Raw genomic sequence first — 20070 nt, 5'->3', positions numbered from 1 at the left:
AGCTTGCTAATTAGTTCTCGAGTCAATTAGAAGAAACTAAGAATCAATAATTAGAAACTAAAATATCCAAATTGAGCTTAATTAATTACATGAACAGTGATTAAGGTGATGTGGCTGCATGGAATTGGTCACGGGTCCATACATTTTGTTCAACAACTTGAAGCCTTAATCTTCACAATTTTATAATAGATGACTTTGCTTTTGGAGAGAAAGTAAAGTCTTGTAACTTGTCAACTTTTTCCAACTCAAAAATATGAGGCTTGAATTTACTAGTTCCACAAGACAAGGCTCCTTGTTTTAAGGGAAAGTGGTTGTTAAGTCAAGGAAGTGATGTTGGAAAGTCTTTTCACAAACAACTTTACAACCTTGTCTTACAACCCTTTTGGATCTATTTTAATCTTTATAGTGGTCAAGATATGAGATGATGAGAAGATCAAGATGATCACCACAACAATACTTCAAGAACACAACCACAATTCACCAACAATATCCCCCTTTAAAGACAAGCAACAACACACAAACTCAGCCTACTTCAAGTTCATCATACTACCACTTCAAGTCCACAATAACAATTTAGCTTTAGACACCTTTTGTGTTGATGAGAAAGAAATCAACACAAGAAACAAACTATACAAAAAAAAGAACATCTAGATATAAAAACACAAACACCAATCTCGAACAAGACAGCAACACAACACAACACAATTTTTTCGGCCAAGAACAAGATGGACAGATTTCACTTTTTTTTCCTGAAATTTTCTGATTTCAGCAACTTTGTTCTTTTTTTTTGGTATTTTTTAACTACCAAACCCAAGATTGATTTTGTTGGAACAAAATCAACCATAAGATTTGATACCAAATGATACGAGCCCAAGTTTACAACACAAGAAACAAACAACAACAAGAACAGCAAGATGAACAACAAGTGCTAGTGAATCGAAATAGGCCACACACGGCTTCATTAGTCTTCAAGAGTCACGTTTTTAGAATGAGAAGATGATATTAACAACAAGAAAAATCAAGTCAATAATAATGCTAGTGAATTGAAAGAGCCTCACACGACTTCACTAGACTCCAATATTCCAACAATACAAGATTAACAAGATTACAAGAGGGATAGTAACTTGACACACAATATTCAATGATCTCAGAACCCTAACAAGAGAAAGGACCCTAAGATTAATCAATATTCATACCAAGCTCTTACTTGGACCAAGGGGAACTCAAAGGACCCCAAAAACCTAGTTTCTAGATAAGAGACAACACTAGTATCACTCTACTAGTGAGTTTTTGGAGTTGGGGCTTCTCCAATGGAAGAGACAAGTTCCAAAATATTATAAAGTGTTTGTTGTCTTCAAAAATATGAATGAACTAACTCAAAAATAACCCTAACACTATCTATTTATATTAGTCCACAAAGTGAGATAACAAATGACCATCCTACCCTTGCCAAGGGGTGGCCTTGGAGTGTAAGTTTATTACACATCAAGTCTCCTCTTCACACTTAAAAATATTTAATCCATTGGAAGGCTCAAGTACCAACTCACACACAGCCATTTGCATGAACATAGCTTAGAGTTTTTGTAACTCCCGAGCTTGGCTATGTGTGAATGGTCGTGAACTTGTTGGATAGCTTGTAGAACTTGTTGGACAACTTGGTACACCCGCATCAGAAAGAGATATTGCAAGCACGTAGGACCTCTCTTTTTCCAACCACTTCCTGAGGGAAGGCATTCCATCAAGAAAGTCATACAAATAGGGAGAATAGGGAAACTAACATGCAACAATCTAATCTAAGACAAGTAGTTTGCCTAAGAGCTCGATTTCCCTCTATAAATGATTTTAAGCATGCTCCCAAGAGTCCCACAAGATAATTCAATTTATCCAACCCCATGAAGGCGAAAAGAAGCCTTTAACATCCTTGGGCCCTTCCACAAACAAGAATACAACTTCGCATCCTCAAGTTGTGGTTCACATAGCTTAAGTACAAGTGAGTCAAACATGGATGCACAGATATGAGCGACACCCCAAAGAGAAAATGACATATTTTCCTGAGGGTCCTCGAGTAGACACAAACCATCATTAACATCAAAGAGATTACAATTCAAGTCACCATGTTTGTTAGGCACGTGATTAACCCTATGAGCCAAGCAAATATTAGAATCTTTACAAAAATATAGGCTCACGGGTTCACTCCCTTTTCCTTGACCAACATCTTCAATTTCTTCACTTACTTGAGATTCATTAATCACATCATACATATTCTCAAGTGGTGGAAAAGTTTTACTCACAAGTTGGTCAGTAAAAATTTCACACGACGATGTACTTTGATTCAACACAATAGCTTCAACACTAGGTGGACACAAATTAATCTTACTAGAAGAGTAGTTTCGGTCATCTATAGGATCAACTAGTGTATCCACTCGCACAACACGTACATCATCCATAAGTGGTAAGGAATCAATCTACTCATATGTAGGTAAGCTACTACTCACACTCAAAGGCTTATTAGTCACACGTTCATCATTCACATGCACCAAAGTGTAAGAGTTAGCTATTTTACCTTGATGTTCATGAGTATGTTCATCTTTAACTCAGTGTGAAAGTCCTTCACAAGTTTGGGCAGAAACTTCCTTCGGGAAGCTCTCACCGCAAGGTGTTTGGACCTTAGGTTTTGGATTTGTTGGGATAAGTGTTGATACCAATTGGCATAGCCTTTCAACGTGGAATTTCATGTCTTCAATATTATCGGTGATATGGTCAAACATGGCATTGAGATTAGTGGCAGCTATGGTACCTAAAAGAAAAGACAACAACGAATAGCAAAATAAACAAACTTGTTAGCTCAAAAATGCCTCACCATACTCTCACTCTCAATTTTTACCTCACACTTTGTTTCACAAGTGTTGAAAGTCAGCTTGTACTTCGTGAGTGATTGAGGTCGAGTCTACTCTTGTCCGTAATAGATTTTTGTTTGAAACTCAAATGAAATCTTGTAAGACTTGAGTCAAGAACTAACAATGAATTTACAAAAGAGAAAAGTACACAAAGAACGTTAATACAAACAAATAGACACAAAACTAACTTACTATCTAGTAGGAGTTTACTAACTTGTCAATTAGTGTTCGGACCAATCAAAAGAAACAATAAAAAGACACTAAGAAAATCTAAAATTTGAGCCAAAATTGTTGCATGAATAGTAACAATGATGATGTGGCAACACGTAATTGGTTGCGGTTTCTAACTATTTATTTTTTGGTCCAATTTCAAATCTTGGTCAATTTACAACTTTGGAATTGTGGAATTTAGTTAATGGAGGGAAATATAAGTCTTGGAGCCCTTTTGAATTCAAACACAAAAAATCTTGAGTTGGCTTGCACTTTTCCTCAAAACATGGGTCCTTATTTTAAGGAAAGTGGTTGAGATGTGATTGATTACTTGGTGAGTGATGGTAGTCTTTCAAGACTAACAAAGATCTCACACCTTTTTGGATCTAATTTCCACTTTAATTTAAAAAGGTATGAAGGTTGGTAAGAACATTAAGAACACTTCAACAATCACCAAGAAAATTCAATAACAATCACCAAGATCCACAACTCCACCATACGGCGAGCTCCAATCCACAACAACAATAGCTTCAACACATGGCCAAGACTACTAAAACTTCAACAAAATGTTCTTGGTCTACCAATTATCAACAACACCACACTGCCAACCTTAGGACAACAATGTTCAATCACACATGGCCAAGGTGAATCTGCAACAACAAGACCAACAACAATCGGCCATACTTTGGTTCACAACAACAACATCAATAATTCAAGCTTAAATTCAGATATAGACTAAAAGTGCTAGTGAACAAGAATACTAACACTTAGGAAAACTAAACAAACAAAAGACTATCAAATCTAGGCACACAAGAAGTTTTCGACCAAGACAACAATAAGATCCAGATTCGGCCAAGAACACAAGATAACTTCAACTCTTTTTTTTTTCAAGTGAGATTTCCCAAGATTTGATCTTGTAGGAACAAGATCAAGCCATGCTATGATATCAAATGATACAAGAATAACTATGAAAGGTACAAAATAACATAAGATAATCCACAAAGTTAGAGAAATCTGAGGACCCTTTGAGAGCTACTTCGGCCAACAACAATAACACAAGAATAGCAAGAATAACAAGATGTAAACAAAAATAAGAGGAAGAATAAGATGAACAGAAGACACAAGTTTTGGATTCCACAATAAAAACAAGATCCCATGGTTACAACAACAAATAAAAGAAATGATTACATCAAATAAAAGGATAGATAGTTAGACAGAATGAAGGTATAATCTTAAAAACACAAGAGCCTATTCCACTCTTGAACCTTTAATTCCACACCCAACAAATACCTAACTCCTACGTTGGTATAAGAGCAACCTCGATCTCCCAAGCATCCAATGTTTCCAAGCTTGAATCTAGTACGAGTGATTCCACACTCAAGTTGAATATCCCTAGTTACTATGTTTTGGCCAAGAGGCCATTCTCTCAAGAGAGGGTGTTTCAATGTTAAAACTTTCAATATTCTTCAAAAACTAAGTAGTAAATGACCTAACATATTCTATTTATAGTAGGTTACAAAAATAGTGTAAAATGTCCAAAAGACCCCTTAGTCAAATGCTTCACTTTAGGCTCCCTTGGAGTGAGGAATGTGGACTATTTTAGAGCCTATTTAGGCCTTTCTTTGTACTTCATTTGAACACTCCAAGTATCGGGTTCAATACATTTCACATATACCCACCTTCATGGTCGTACTCATATCAATGATTTACAATAAAGGAAGTCTTTCTATTTATTGGAGAAATTTACTCCTAGTTTCTGAATAAAAGACAGATATTTTAAATCCTAATAGATATCAGCTAGATCTTATCTATATAGATATTTTGTAATACCTCAAAAAATTCAAACCAATATTAGAGCCATGTACCAAGCTCATACATAGTACATCATGGTTATTTTATAGTTTTATGATTAAGTTAGATGTATATTAAGGTTTCAAAGAACTACATAGCTAGCATAGGTACGAGTTGTCACCCGTTAGATAGGACCAACATACTCAGGGGTCACCGGTTAGCATATTTATATGTATAGGACTGATCCCATGAGTCACCTGCTAGATTAGGACTTACTCCACAACAAATGTCTTTACTGGTGGCACGGTACTAATACCCTTCCAGTCAGGGCAGAGATTGGACCCCAGTCAGCTTAGCTTTGGGCATGTTGGTTAGATGAACACATCCCACAGTTTCAGTTACAGAATGAGGGCTTTCAGACATATCAACTCAACTTAGTAGTACAGATTCAGTACTGTTAGATACAGTCAGTGCTTATCATTGTAAATAGACTTCAAGATCAGCCATTAGCTAGGATTGATCTCAACTATGGTTAATCAGTATCAGAATCATTGGATTTAAAGATCACCTGCTAGATAGGATTGATCTCAAACTAAGCCAAATCATCCTTATTATCAGTATACTCATGATCACCTGCTAGATTGGACTGATCTCAGATTTAGTTACTATAAGTAGAATGAAACTCAGATAGTTCCATCAGAACTTAGACTGTCAGATACAGTCACTCAGTATCGGTTATATCGATTAGTCCGATCATTACATTTATATCAGCTATATTAGTTGTCATAGCTAACGTTACCAGTATTCAGTTTCAGGACTGTTAGACACAGTCATTCAAACCAGTTTTTCATAATTTAAACTATCAGAAATAGTCAATAATCAATTCAGTACCTCTTATAGTAAAGTCATATCGTCAGCATTCAGACTCAGTAGTCAACATCATCACGAGTTCAGTTATAGTTGTTTATACATGTATATATTCTCACATTCATGTTTGTTATCATTTTTCATGCATATAACCCTTTGCATTTAGCCTACCTCACTCATATACTCAGTACATTCAGACGTACTAATGCATTTGCGCTCTGGTGCTTTCTTTATGTTACACCATAGGTTCAGAGGCACGAGCTCTAGATCAATAGTAGCATTCCAGTGTTCAGAGTTTGCAGTGAGTCCTTCTCATTCGAGGATGATATGATTATTGCTACATTTACTATTCAGTTGCTAGATGGAGTTAGTTAGAGACATGTTCCTTCAACTCCTTATTCAATTCAGTTAGAGGCTTTCAGACTAGATGTCAGATTAGATATTCAGATCCCATTATTTTCAGTATTTATGACATATTTTGGTATTGTTATACCTTTTTTTAGATATTTTGTTATCAGACGTTTATTCAGTTTGAACCTTATGGCCTTTCATGTTCATATTTCCGTATTTTATGATATATTATGCAATATACAGGTATAGATATCAGTCATGGGTTAGCTTGTGGTCCTTTGGGGTCATGAGCAACGTGTAGCATTCCGATTCAGAAAATCGGGGCGTTACACATTCACTATAATGTAAATGCATTTATAACATTCTCTCTTGAATGTCTAATTGATAGATGATGTGCCTCGTTAAAACCTTACTAGAAAAAATCCAGTGGAAAAAAAATCTAGAGAAGGAAAAAGAGTACACATCTCTAATAATATATATTTCAACTGCCTCAATAAAAACCTCACGAGGAAAACCCAGTGGGACAAAACCTCATAAGCAAATAAGAGTACAGTGCATAATAACTCCCCCTAATGAGAACATCCTTGAACCTTTGGATCCCGATCTTGTGCACCATCTTCTTGAAAGTTGTAATTGGAAGAGACTTAGTGAATAAATCAGCCACATTGTCACTTGAATGAATTTGTTACACGTTATTATCACCATTCTTTGTAGCTCATGTATGTAGAAAAGCTTTGATGAAGTGTGCTTCATTTTATCTCCGTTTATGGATCCTTTATTAAGATGTGATATGCATGCTATACTATATCTATATTAAATTATGGGTACATTGTCATATTTCAAACCATATTTTTCTTGAATGAGATGTATCATGGACCTCAACCACATACATTCTCGGTTTGATTCATGAATAGCTATTATCTCAACATGATTTGATGAAGTGGCTATGATAGACTGCTTTGTATAACTCCAAGATATGGTAGTACCACCACATAATGAACACATAGTCTGTTTGAGATCGAGCTTTACGCGGGCCATATAAGTATCCAGCATCAACATAATCAATAAAATCGGGACTGCAATCTTTAGAATAAAATAAACTCATGTATTTTATCCCATTTTGATGTCTCCTAGTAGGAGCAGAAATATATCTTGCTAATGAATTGAATGAAAAGGCTATATCAGGCCTTGTAGTATTTGCAAGATACATGAGTGCACTAATTGCACTAAGATATGAGCTTATACAATATAAGGATTATAAATAAGTTTCCCACAAACTTTTATATGCTTCAAACATTTTGAATTCTTAGAAAGGTTTTCATTTAAATTCTGTCAAGTGAAAATATTCAAAATTTCATATGTGACATCTTCAAGTGTCTGGACTGCAAATCAAATAAGTGTTATGATTATCCAGATAAATCCTTTCATGTCACTTGATAAATATTTCTACGTCAGCATACTTAAATAAACGTAGAATTCAGATCCTCATAATCTTTCACAATATTACACCAATATTGTGTTAAAGATATCGTTAATAATATATCATTTTGTATTGGTTCACAATGTGACATAACATTTTAAGATCTCCTCACTTCATTATTTTCAGGTACCTAAACCTTTAATAAGGTTTTATGAAGTGTTATGTCGTAGGCTCTTCAAGAACACATTGCCTTTTTTATTATGATTATTTAATTTTTATTCTTTTCAAGGATTATTTCATTTGAAACCGATTGGTCTGCCACACTTCACACATGCATAGACATTGTCCTTTAGGGACACAAAATATGAGCACTTGCAACTTAATATGAGATGCTTTCAGCATTTGACTTGAATTATCTTTTGAATGAGGATATGATGATAATTCCTCACATATGTCATAGCCACTTATAATCTCCCCCTTATGTTAGGAAAACTAACATACATCCTCTATTTTCCTTGAGGAATCCATCTTTGTGCATCATGGTATATTTATTAATTGTATACTGCATATCAAAATTATTGATAGAATAGTTGATTCCTGACCTTGAACCAATTGAGAGGGAAGAAATAATCATAATTTATTGGTCTAATGCATACAAGTGCTATTTCATGCAATATATCATATTTTAGACCAACATATGAAGTTTTGTGCTCATTAGCAATGGTTTAGCTATTTATTGAAGGCATTCAATGTCAAACCATCATTATCAAGATGAATTGTCTTGATTGCACAATCTGAAAATTATGCTTTTAACTCAATTTTATGAGATAATACATAAATATGACCCTAAAATTGACACCAAATTATAACTTTGACCTTAAACTTTGACAGTGCACAAATATGACCTTTAACTATTTGAAACTGCACAAATATGATCTCCGATCCTACGTGGCAAAACATGTGTTTAACACGCAAAATTGAGCGCATCTAGCTTAAAATCTAAGGGCATAATAAATAAATTTGACCTTAAACATTGACAGTGTACAAATATGACCTTTAAATGACTTTTCACTATTATTTATTCATTATTTTCTGCTCAAAGATTAAAATGGCATCTAATTTCTTTTTGTCATTGAAGAAAAAGAGCAATATTGAAGATTTATTAATTAGGTGGGTAAGCCTCATACGAAAAAATCGCACTGGTATGTATATATATATATTATAAAACAGAGGGTGAATTTAAGTTATATAATATATCTTAATATAATTTATTTAAATATTAAATTAAAGATGAAACTATACTAATAATAAAAAATTATAGTTTTAATAAAATTTTATTAAATTAACATTATTAAGGATAGTAGTAGTAGTATATTAAATTAACGTTATTAAATTAACATTATTAAAATGTTAACGCAGGGGCAGACCTATGTGGTTGCCATGTGGTTCACCCAACCCCCCTCGGTAAAAAAAATTACGTTGTATATATAAGGTAGAAAATCTATATTTATGTACCTATATTAATGTTGAACCATATGAAACAAGACACTTAGATAGCCCAGTGGTGTTATTTGCTCTTTTTTGGGTGCTTTCTTCAGCCTATTGCGCGGGTTCGATCCCTAAATAAATAAATAAAAGTATATAATAATAATAATAATAATAATAATAATAATAATAATAATAATAATAATAATAATAAAAATGATGCCGTTTTAACACAAAATAAAATTTTGACAGTGCACAAATATGACCTTTAACTATTCAAAACTGCACAAATATGATCTCTCTCCAAGTCAACCCTTTTAACGACGTGGCACCGTGTGATTGAATTACCTATCTACATAGGCGCGAGTGAAACTCACGCATGGGGTTTCAAAATCGGAGGTCATATTTGTTCAGGTTTTGAATAGTTAAAGGTCCTATTTGTGCACTATCAAAGTTTAAGGTTAAAGTTATAATTTGGTGTCAAGTTTAGGGTGATCATATTTATGTATTATCTCCAATTTTATTAAGCAAGCAACTTTATGAATGTCAAACTGCAAGTTGACAATAAACATACAAGTGATCATCTTATATCGATGCATCTTTTCAAGATATCACATGATAGGTGAACACACCCTTATTCACCTTTTATACTTTTTAGATTTTAATGGATCCAATCCAATATTAGTTGGTCCAACCAACTTATCATGAGAACAAAACAACATTAAAAGTAATGAAGAATTTTCTAGTTCTTCAATATATGCTCAGTATGCACATCTTTGAGATGTCGCAATAGTTCATGTCAATTTATGAACTTTTATCATTATCAAACTCCAATTTTACCATGAAAAGTACCTTACACGTTAGTAAATTTCAGATTTACTATTACATGAATAAAGTTCAGATATACTACTACAAAAGTAGATTTCAAAATAACTCTTTTAGTTATTTTGCCTCTTTCGGAGGTGAGTTATGATACCATCACAATCAAGTGCACGTTTGCATTAATAAGCTTTTCATTCTACAAGAATGGAATATAATCGTGCCTTAAACCTATCAAATTCTGATAGCTTATAACCTCTTTCATGATATTGCTACTTTACGAGCACATCGAGGCATACATATCTTTCAGAGTATATTCGTATATTGCTACCACATTCACTTCAAGAATGGAGCAAATTGTCATCTTTCAGACTTATTATATATTGCTACCACATTCACTTCATGGAATGGAGCATATTCAGTGGACAAGTTTCATGACTTTTCATCAAAAATATATTATTTTGCCTTAGCCATCAGAATATCATCAATATGGTGCATTGAGATTCAAAATCAACGTCTTACCCATATAATGACGTCGTAGGCATAAATCAATGAGACTTAAACCTAACATATTATCATCCCTTTTCATAATAATATTGTTCTTGAGAAATAAATTTAAAACATAAATGGTTCCAAACCAATTATTTTTCCCCAAATCCAATAATAATTATATTATTAGTAGCAAAAGACAGATAACATAAGAAATTATGAAATTATTTTTAGATTGAGATTCAAACTTTACGTCTTACCCATATAAATGCGTCTTAGGCATAAACCAATGGGACTTAAACCCAACATATTATCATCCCTTTTCATAATAATATTGTTCTTGAGGAATAAATTTAAAACATAAATGGTTCAAAACCAATTATTTTTTCTCAAATCCAATAATAATTATATTATTAGTAGCAAAAGACAGATAACATAAGAAATTATGAAATTATCTTTAGATTTATAATCTCACTTTGTTTGGTAGAGTCTCGTCATCAATATGGTGCATTAAGATTCAAACTCAATGTCTTACCAATATAAAGATGTCTTAGGCATAAATCTATGGGACTTAAACCCTACATATTATCATCCTTTTTCATAATATTGTTCTTGAGAAATAAATTTAAAACATAAATGGTTCCAAACCAATTATTTTTTCTCAAATCCAACAATAATTATATTATTAGTAGAAAAAGATAGATAACATAAGGAATTACTAACCTTGAAATTACCATTAGATTTATAATCTTACCTTGTTTGGAACAGTCTTGTGCTGATAACGTGTTATAAAATAATAAAGAATAAAGAAAAAGAGTAGAGAGAACAGAGGGTAATTCTTATTTCTCTTGAGGATTCTATTGAGATCCTTGACAATGATTTACAATAAAGGAAGCCCTTCTATTTATAAGGGAAATTTACTTCTAGTTTCTGGGGGGTTTGGGTTGTAGGTGACAAAAGAGTTTTAAAATAAGGTGTAGGTGACACAAGTCTTAATAATTGAATGGAAGTGACAATTACTTTATTATGGATTAAGAAAGTTGGGTAAGTTTGAGAATTGCCTAGAAGTTTTTAAATTTAAACTTTGATCCAAATGTTTACCTAATATAACGGGAAACAGAGGTGAAAAAGGCGCCTTCATCTCTCTTCATCTTTTTCTTGTTGACCATTGTTGTTGTTGTTATCGCTACTATTGCTATTTGTCTAATTTCTTAGGTCAAATTTTGTTTCATACATCACTTTCCACTTTGGCATTACATTATAAGAGACTTTGGTAAGTCAAATTATGATTTTTAGTTGAATTTTCATCTAGATAACTGCTATTGTGCTTTTTTTTTTTCAACAATAGATAGCACGCGAACATGAATGCAACATAAGATCCATCTGTTTAAACAGATCTGTTTCAATGGAAGACTCATATGTTGGATTCATGTTTATAGTTCTATAGTGCCGTAACATGAATCGAACAGATGAGTCATCTGTTGCAACATATGACCCATCTGTTGTAACAGATTAGTTATATAGTGCGACATAATAAATATTTGTTGCAACAAATTAGTAACCTATTACAACAGAACTTGAACTCGATTCCAATAGATGTGTTGTCTGTTGCAACAGGGTAAATATATGTTGCAAAAAATTATTAACCTGTTGCAACAGAACCTGAACTCGATTCCAACAAACAGTAAATATCTTTTGCAATATATTAGTAACTTGTTGCGATAGAACCTGACCTCAATTCCAACAGATCGTCATCTGTTGCAATAGGTAAGTCATCTGTCGCAACAGGTTAATTATTTGTTGCAACATGTAAGTTATCTGTCGTAACAGGTTAATTATTTATTGCAACATGTCACTCATCTGTTGGAATCAGCTTCAAAGGTGACTTAGTACTGTAAGATCTATCCCAATAGGCACTTTATCTATTGCAATAGATATATAGTTTATTGTAACATATGATTCACCTGTAACAATAGATGACTCATTTGTTGAAATCAGCTTCAGGAGGTAACATAAATCCCAATATGTAAGTAATTTATTGCGACTGATTACACATCTGTTGGGATTTATTTACGGCACTACGAAATCACTATTAACTTTTTTTAACAAATGACTTTATTAAGCTACCACTAATGGAACGATCAATAACAATAGGGGTAGATTTTCATGGTCAATGGATCTAGAAGAGCAATTGATATGTATGGCGTTAGAAGGAGGGTGAAATGCTAGAGACGATAGCTATGACAGTCCAAAGTGATGTTTCGTATAATGATTTTGTGAACTTAATCATCAACTATTGTGGTCTGAGTTGTCAACCGAAAGAACTCGTCATCAGCTACATGCATAGCTTCTTTGAAAATCATAGGGTACTGCCTTTCAAGATAATCGATCAGGTTCAGTTGTGTGCTTATCTTAGTGATTTATCCAGGTGATGTTAAGGGTGTACGTGGTTGAAAAGACGAGAGAAAATGAGAACTAGAATGTAGAAGAATAACAACAACAAGACATCTTTGATGATAGGTTGGATGATCTAGACATGAATATTCCAGATGATGATCAAGAACCTACGCCCGTTGATGCGACTAATATAGTGGGCAATTTTTCTCAATAGACACAGCTGGCAATCTTAAAGATGACGGGATCGGCTTTTTCAAAGGAATGTCATTCAAAGATAAGAATGAACTATCTACCACTTTATTTATTTCTTGCTTGAAAAAAGATTTTAGAATAAAGAAGGTGATTAATTCGAGCAGTGTCTTTAGTTATAAAAGTGCTAATCCGAACAATAAGTAGTGGTTGAGAGCGGTAAAGTATCTAAGTTCTGACAGATACGTTATTCATAAACATGAAAATCATCCCACATGTGGTTTGGAGCACATCTTGGGCCAAAATCCTCACGCCATGGCAAAGGTCCTCGATGAATATTTCAAGAGTTGTTTCCCCGACAGTAAAGGCCCTTATATAAGGGTTATGTCCAATCAACTCCTTATAAAATTGGGTATCCTGGTCAGTTATTGAAAGATATATACAGCTATCGGGATTGCTAAGGACTTGGTTAAGGGGACACACGAGCATGGATATGCAGTCCTAGATACCTACCGTTACATTATTGAGTCCACAAATCTTAGAAGTAAGACGACATTGCATGTTGATGAAAATGGAAGGTTCAAGTACTTTTTTGTATCCTATAGTGCTTGGATACGAGGTTTTCCATATTTGAGAAAAGGAATAGTCATTGATGGTACCTTCTTGAGGAGTAGGTATAATGAAGTTCTGCTAGCGGCGGTGGTGCCGGATGCGGAGAATTACATCTTTTCTATCACTTTTTGTGTAGCGGACAAGGAATGTGATACCTCTTATGGATTTTTTTTGAAAAACTACGAAGCTGTATCGAAGATACCGAAGAGTTTTGTTTTGTTTCTGATAGGCATCCAAGTATTCCAAAGATGGGTTCAATTTTCTTCACTTCAGCTTACTTTGGTTGTTGCATCAGGCATCTTGGAGAGAGCATTCGAACCAACTATCACAACGAAAGGGTCGTGACCCTTTTTTATAAAGCAGCTAAAGCATATAGTAGAAAGGAGTTTTTAGACCATTTCAATCAAATAACGGATATGAATTCCAAGGTAGCAGAACTTCTCGTACGTGTTGGTTTCGAGAGATGGAGTCGGGTATTCTGTCTGGTAGATAGGTACATTCTTATGAATTTAGTGTCTTATTTGAGTTACAAGTTTAGTATGATATTATACTAAGTAATTCTTTTGTATAGGTACAATATTATGACATCAAACATAGTTGAATCGGTGAATTCATTATTTAGCGATGAAAGAGAATTTCCCATCAAGGCTCTATTTGAAAAAAAAACAAGTATGACCAATTTTTTAATGAAAGGCGTGTACAGTTCGAGGGCCCAAGAAGAACCCCATTTGTTCTAGAAATTGAAAAAAAATAATATCAACAAACATCAGTTTGGGGAATAGGTTATTATTCATAAAATAATAGATTACAAATTTAGTATAACCGGTCATGGTGATGTTGCCACGATCGATCTTCAAATAAGATCTTGTACGTGCAGAGTTTTTGACTTGGACAAAATACCCTATCCACATGCTATGGCTCGAGCTCAATATGGTTCAAAATATGGACCTAAAGTTTACGAGCACTCCTCTCAATATTATTTGGTGGAAAAATATGAAATGACATATAATGGGTATATTACTCCGGTGACTCCCGAAGAATCTTGGGTTGTTCCTACAGAGCTTTTGGAGAGATTAATACCTCCTCCATATATTGATCCAAGAACTATCAAACCAGGAATAAAGCCCTATAAGAGGAGGCATGGAGTCGTAGAATTATTTTCATCAAGAATAAACAAGTGCTCCGTATGTAAGTGGACTAGCCACAAAAGAACTACATGCCAGGATCGTAATCCACTACGATCGTTGTAATTGCAGAAACTTGTGTTGTTGTTTGTTGTGGAATTTATATATTTAACTTATTGTTGTGAACATAATGTTATCATTTATTATATATAAAATATCTTTTTTAATAACTTATGCATTAATAAAAAAAGACAAAACATGAACTAAATAATACAACAAACCACAATTATTTTAAATAGCTTTCCCATTTGTGGCAACAGATTGACATTAGCTGGAAGAACACAACACAGTTCCATCAAACTAGAATGTTTTCCTCTAATAGATGACAAATCTGTCGCAATAGATGAATAATCTATTGACAGAAACCCAACTGATGACCAATCTGTTCTAATACATGGTCTATCTATTGAAAGAACTCAAAAGCCAAAATTGCTATTGCTACTGGATTCAAAATTGCTCCTTACCTCCAACCATCGTCTATTAACATGTATGTTAAGAAGAAATAAACAAAAATGAAAATTGAATAAGAATTAAAAAGCCAAAGTCGACTAAAAATAAATTTTTTATTAAACAAAAAATAAAATACATTAGGTATAGATCCGATATAGAAAAATTAAAATACATACGCTAAAATAGAAAACACATTCTAATTATTATTATTATCATCATCATCATCATCATTAATGACAGACGACCAATCAACTCGTAGCAGTAGGGACCTCATCAACATCTGCATCTCTCTAAACATCATTGCTCTCACGGCGACCAACTCCCTCTGCAGGTCATTAACCTGCCTCTGAAGTTCCCGCACTATCTCACGCAAAATAGCAATATCTCAAACAGGATTAGCCATATGTATAACACGCATGAATTGACAAAAATGTAAGACACAAAAGTAAAGAAAAGAGTCAGAATATAATACAACGTATACTACCAAGTATTAGATTTATAGAGGAAAAAAACTTACCTTAACGAGAAAGGAATATGCTCTTTGAAGATAAGTGGTTGAAGATGTCATACAAAAAGAAAAAATATAAAAAATAAATAAAGTGGAGTAGAATGAAGATTAAGGAGGGGCCTATTTATATAGAGGATTGAATCTGGATGTGTCAGGACAAAAGGCACGACTATTCAGCTCCATTGTATTAATTATATTCAAACTGCTGGCATTTTATTTTTTGTGAAAAATTGCGAGTTTTTCTTTTACATTAATACTTGTCACCTTTTTAAAATGGTTTGAGATGTGATAACAGTCGTTATTATTGAGCTGTTGCAACAGATTGTCCATCTGTCGTAATGGATTTACAATCTGTTGCAACAGATGGTCTGTATGTGCAACAGATGGTCTGTCACAACAGATTTGCCATCTGCTGCAATATCTGTTTTGCAAAAATTTTGACTTTTTGAGAAGAGTCGCCACTTAATTTTGGAAAGGAATTAAGAAACCTTTAGAGAGTTATTTCAAATGATTCAAAACAGAAAAATCATTTTAAGTTAGAGATTCTGGATAAGCGGTTCCTATTAACATTTTAGGAAGGTGTTAGGCACCTAAAACGTCCGCTAACTTGCGATTATCCGGACTATTTGAAAATCATCTTTTGATTAACTTTGCAAAAATTAATTTTGTCAAAAAGTGATTGATTTTTTGGAAAGAAAGAAATTTTGGAAATATGTTGGTGTTTATGCAAAACTAATTTTTTAGCGACTTAACTAAGGATTTAAGTAGGTTCGCAAAGCACATAAGGAAAACAAACATAAAGAACAGAGGGAAGGGGAGGAAGTAAGGGATTTAGACCATTGGCCCAAACCAACAAAACCTGTCCTAGTCTAATTGGGCCTTCGACCCATTTCACCTGTCCTAATCTAGTTTTCGAGCGTTTGGCTCGAATCTTGCCTTCACCTGTGTTAAATACAACCTTGGCTTCATGAACCAAATGAATGAATAAAATAAATAAACTAATAAAATAAATAAAGACAACAATAATTAAACGAAATGAAATAATAAATAAGACTTTTGTCTCTTAACCGCTTCAAGAATGAGACTTTAACCCATTTCTTCTTCTTTCGACTTCATGCGTCAGTTCGTTACTTAACCAGCTTTGGGCTTTCTTCTAAAGTAGACTTGATAGAAAGATGGGTCATGTTGGACCATTATGAGATGCGTCGATAAAGAGTCCATTTGGACCCCTACGAATTTTCATGAAAAGTCAGAAAAAATAAAGGAAATTAATATACTACCATTGAGAGGAATAAGAAGAAAAAATGAATTAACTTATTAATCAACCTATCAACTATGGACAACCACCGCAAAGTCCATAAGACAAGGATAATGCATGCATGCCCGACCCTTATTGTAAAATAAAACTATGTTTTGTTACACACTATCAATAAAACAGTACATGAGGAATACAAGAAAGGTAAGAGATAACAACAGAAAATAAAATGTCCTACTGTTCAATCAAGCACTCTACTACAAGAAAGACATTCAACAATTCAATCATGCACTTAGATATAAGAAAGACATATAGCAACACTACATTAGGCAAGACACGCAAACTCGAAAGAGAAATCAACCTTCAGAACACAAATCGCGCTTCAGCGAACCCTTTTTTGATATGTAAAGTCATGGAGTATTTAAGGCAATTATTGTTTAACAAAATGGCAGTAGGCTTTTGAAGATGGAGGTGGACCATTGTAATGCTCTACTCTCTCTCTCAACCTTGCTTTTGGGAGTAAAACGAATATAACTTCGTACCTCCTTTCTTGTCGTTATCGACCAAGAAGAAAAAAAAATCTGAGAATCCTTGAATATGATAGAAACCACACGTATTACATACTAACAACAAAGTGAGATATTCTCTTCAAACAGACCCACTCAAGTATCATTAATTCGACAAGAATGCTATCAAATTTACCTTCTAATTAGAACATATACTAAGCATAAATCCAAAGGAAAACAAAAATCAAAACTTCCAATTTTTAACACAAAAAGACATAGCCAGCAAACTGAAAGGGAAGTGCTGGCACATTATTTGAATCCTCCTCCTCATCTTTCCAGCGAATCTCAAAAGTATTTTTTATAGTCAAACTGGTCATCGAAGAATCATAGGATTTTTTAGTATACCATTGGACGTTTCCTGATCATTCTTTTGGGATTTGAGAAGCCAAAGTACCTCAAGAGGTAGTCCTATCAACGACGCCATCAGCTCAACAGTTACAACAACATCCAATAATAACAACAGATAAGATAATGCCAAATAACAACTACACACAAGATAGACATCAGGCTGAACTGTTAAATCTAATCATGAAAATTTAACAATGAAACCAGCTTTAGCATGATACTAGCAGCCCGAAACAAAATCCAAACACGTGACTTTAGTGTGAAAAACCAGCTTATTCAAGACATCATTGGCCCAACACTTACTAAAACATGAACCTTTGACGTAAAATCAATTATAACAAGACCCCATTAACCCGAAAACCACTAAAGCATGTAACTTCAAACCATGAAATCAACCATAACAACATATCATCAACCGAAATTCGCAACGCATGGGATTTGAGCAAGATCAGCTATACGGACTTTAAACAGTACACAAAAAGTGAGAGTATAAAATCAAAAAATCTACCAACAACTACCTATGGATATCAAATCCATCTACCAACAAACAATTCCAACATACAATGTTACTAAAAAATTTATTCACGACTATGAAAGATTGAGATGAAGCAGAAGAGATCGAAACTTGAACGGAAAAGGATATTACTTGTTCAGGAGCAGCAAAATGAGACGACGAACTGGTTACAGAGATCATGACCACCAGAAAACTTCTTCACCGTCAACTCAAAACATTAATTTAGCCTACCAACTTTCAAAACAAGGACAAAATTCCTACTCCAGACTCAATTTTCTCAAAAATTTCTTTCTCTTTATCTTTCTTCCTTGGATTTTTCTGAATCCAAAAATTCTAACTTAGCTTTTCTAAATAATTCCCCTCTTCCAGACCCAAGATTTTGAACCCTAACAACAGTGACCCAGAAGAAAAACCATCCTTTTTTTTCTTGCTCTAAAGAGAGCTATTTATAGAAAGGGGGATTAAGGGTTCATTTTTTGAATTCAAAATATGAGAATGCTATCAAATTGTACCCCCTTATTGGATTTCTCCCCCCCAAATTCGGAATAAGTATCCAATAGGAATGAGGAGACCAGAATTATTTCATGAACCAATCAAATTTTGCCAAACATGTACGAAAATCATACCATTATCCTGAGATTCACAGATTTTAGCCGTTGAGGGTGACACCTAGCTTGTTCTAGAAGATTTTTAAATCCTTTTCTTGTCCTACGGATGCGTGAGATGCGCCTGAAGAAAAATAGATGGGTTGGGGCTGATGGAATCGGGTTTTCGCTGATGTCGTTGGAGCCGATGGGATCGGGTATTTAGAGTTGGTTGGTGTTGGTTTCTCAATGTTTGGAAGCTGTTGTACGTGTATATTTGCTGTTCTGTATCCTGAAGAAAGGAAAAAGGGATGGACCCGGGACATGGTGGATTTGGAAGTGGGCTGATGTCTTTGTTTGTGTTGGGCTTGGACAAAATGGGTTAAGATTGGGGTTATTTAATAACCCCAATTAGATTAGGGATTTAGGCAATTTTTGGGTTTATTTTTAAAAATCCCAGATTAGACTAGGGGTGATTTGAAAATAATCTCAATTTTAATTTATTCCATTCTCTTTAAATTCTAACCAAATTAAAAGTTAACTGGCCAATTGGATTGCAGTTATTGCCAATTTGATTTCATTTATGGTCAAATCTAATAGATTGGCTAAATTAAAATTCGATACAAATTAATACTTCTTTTAATCCCGAGCTTCTTGATTAAAAGCAACACATATTTATCCAAATAAATCAAGATCTTAATCATTTAAATTTATTTTCTGAATAATCCTTAATTTAAAGTCCAATTTTGATGAAAATGTTCATTTAAATGACATCATTTATACAATCTCGTATATGAAAATACGAAAATATATAATTATCACTTAAATGACAAATTTAGCCCAAACACATATTTTAAAATGCATTTATTTGGAAAAAAATAATTGTTATGATTTTATTTGAAAATCGAATAAACTCGAGATTAAACGTAGTTATGGTGAACAAAAATTAGGTGTCAACAACTGCCCCCTCCCTTTGGGTAGGATGGATGCAAGTAAGCCTGGGCAAAGGGAGGTTGACATTCCTAATTTTTGTCCGACCACAAATTCGTATCTAAGAGAGGTTGGTTTTCTGCACGAGTTTCATGGAGTTATGGACAAACCTCGGTATCAAGCTTCCTACATATCTCAGGTTTCATG

General features: G+C 33.8%; 1 long non-coding RNA gene across 1 annotated transcript; it reads right to left on the bottom strand.

The window, feature by feature from the left end:
* Nucleotides 1-16648: 16648 nt before the first annotated feature.
* LOC124895972 lies at nucleotides 16649-19401 on the bottom strand. Its single transcript, XR_007052266.1, has 2 exons — nucleotides 18482-19401; nucleotides 16649-16898 (listed from the first exon to the last, which is right to left on the bottom strand). It is a non-coding gene; the product is annotated as an uncharacterized LOC124895972 (long non-coding RNA).
* Between the last annotated feature and the right edge of the window lie 669 nt (nucleotides 19402-20070).

Source organism: Capsicum annuum, chromosome 2 (genome assembly GCF_002878395.1).
Source record: "Capsicum annuum cultivar UCD-10X-F1 chromosome 2, UCD10Xv1.1, whole genome shotgun sequence".
NCBI lineage: Eukaryota > Viridiplantae > Streptophyta > Magnoliopsida > Solanales > Solanaceae > Capsicum > Capsicum annuum.
This window is presented reverse-complemented; position numbering and strand designations above follow the sequence as displayed.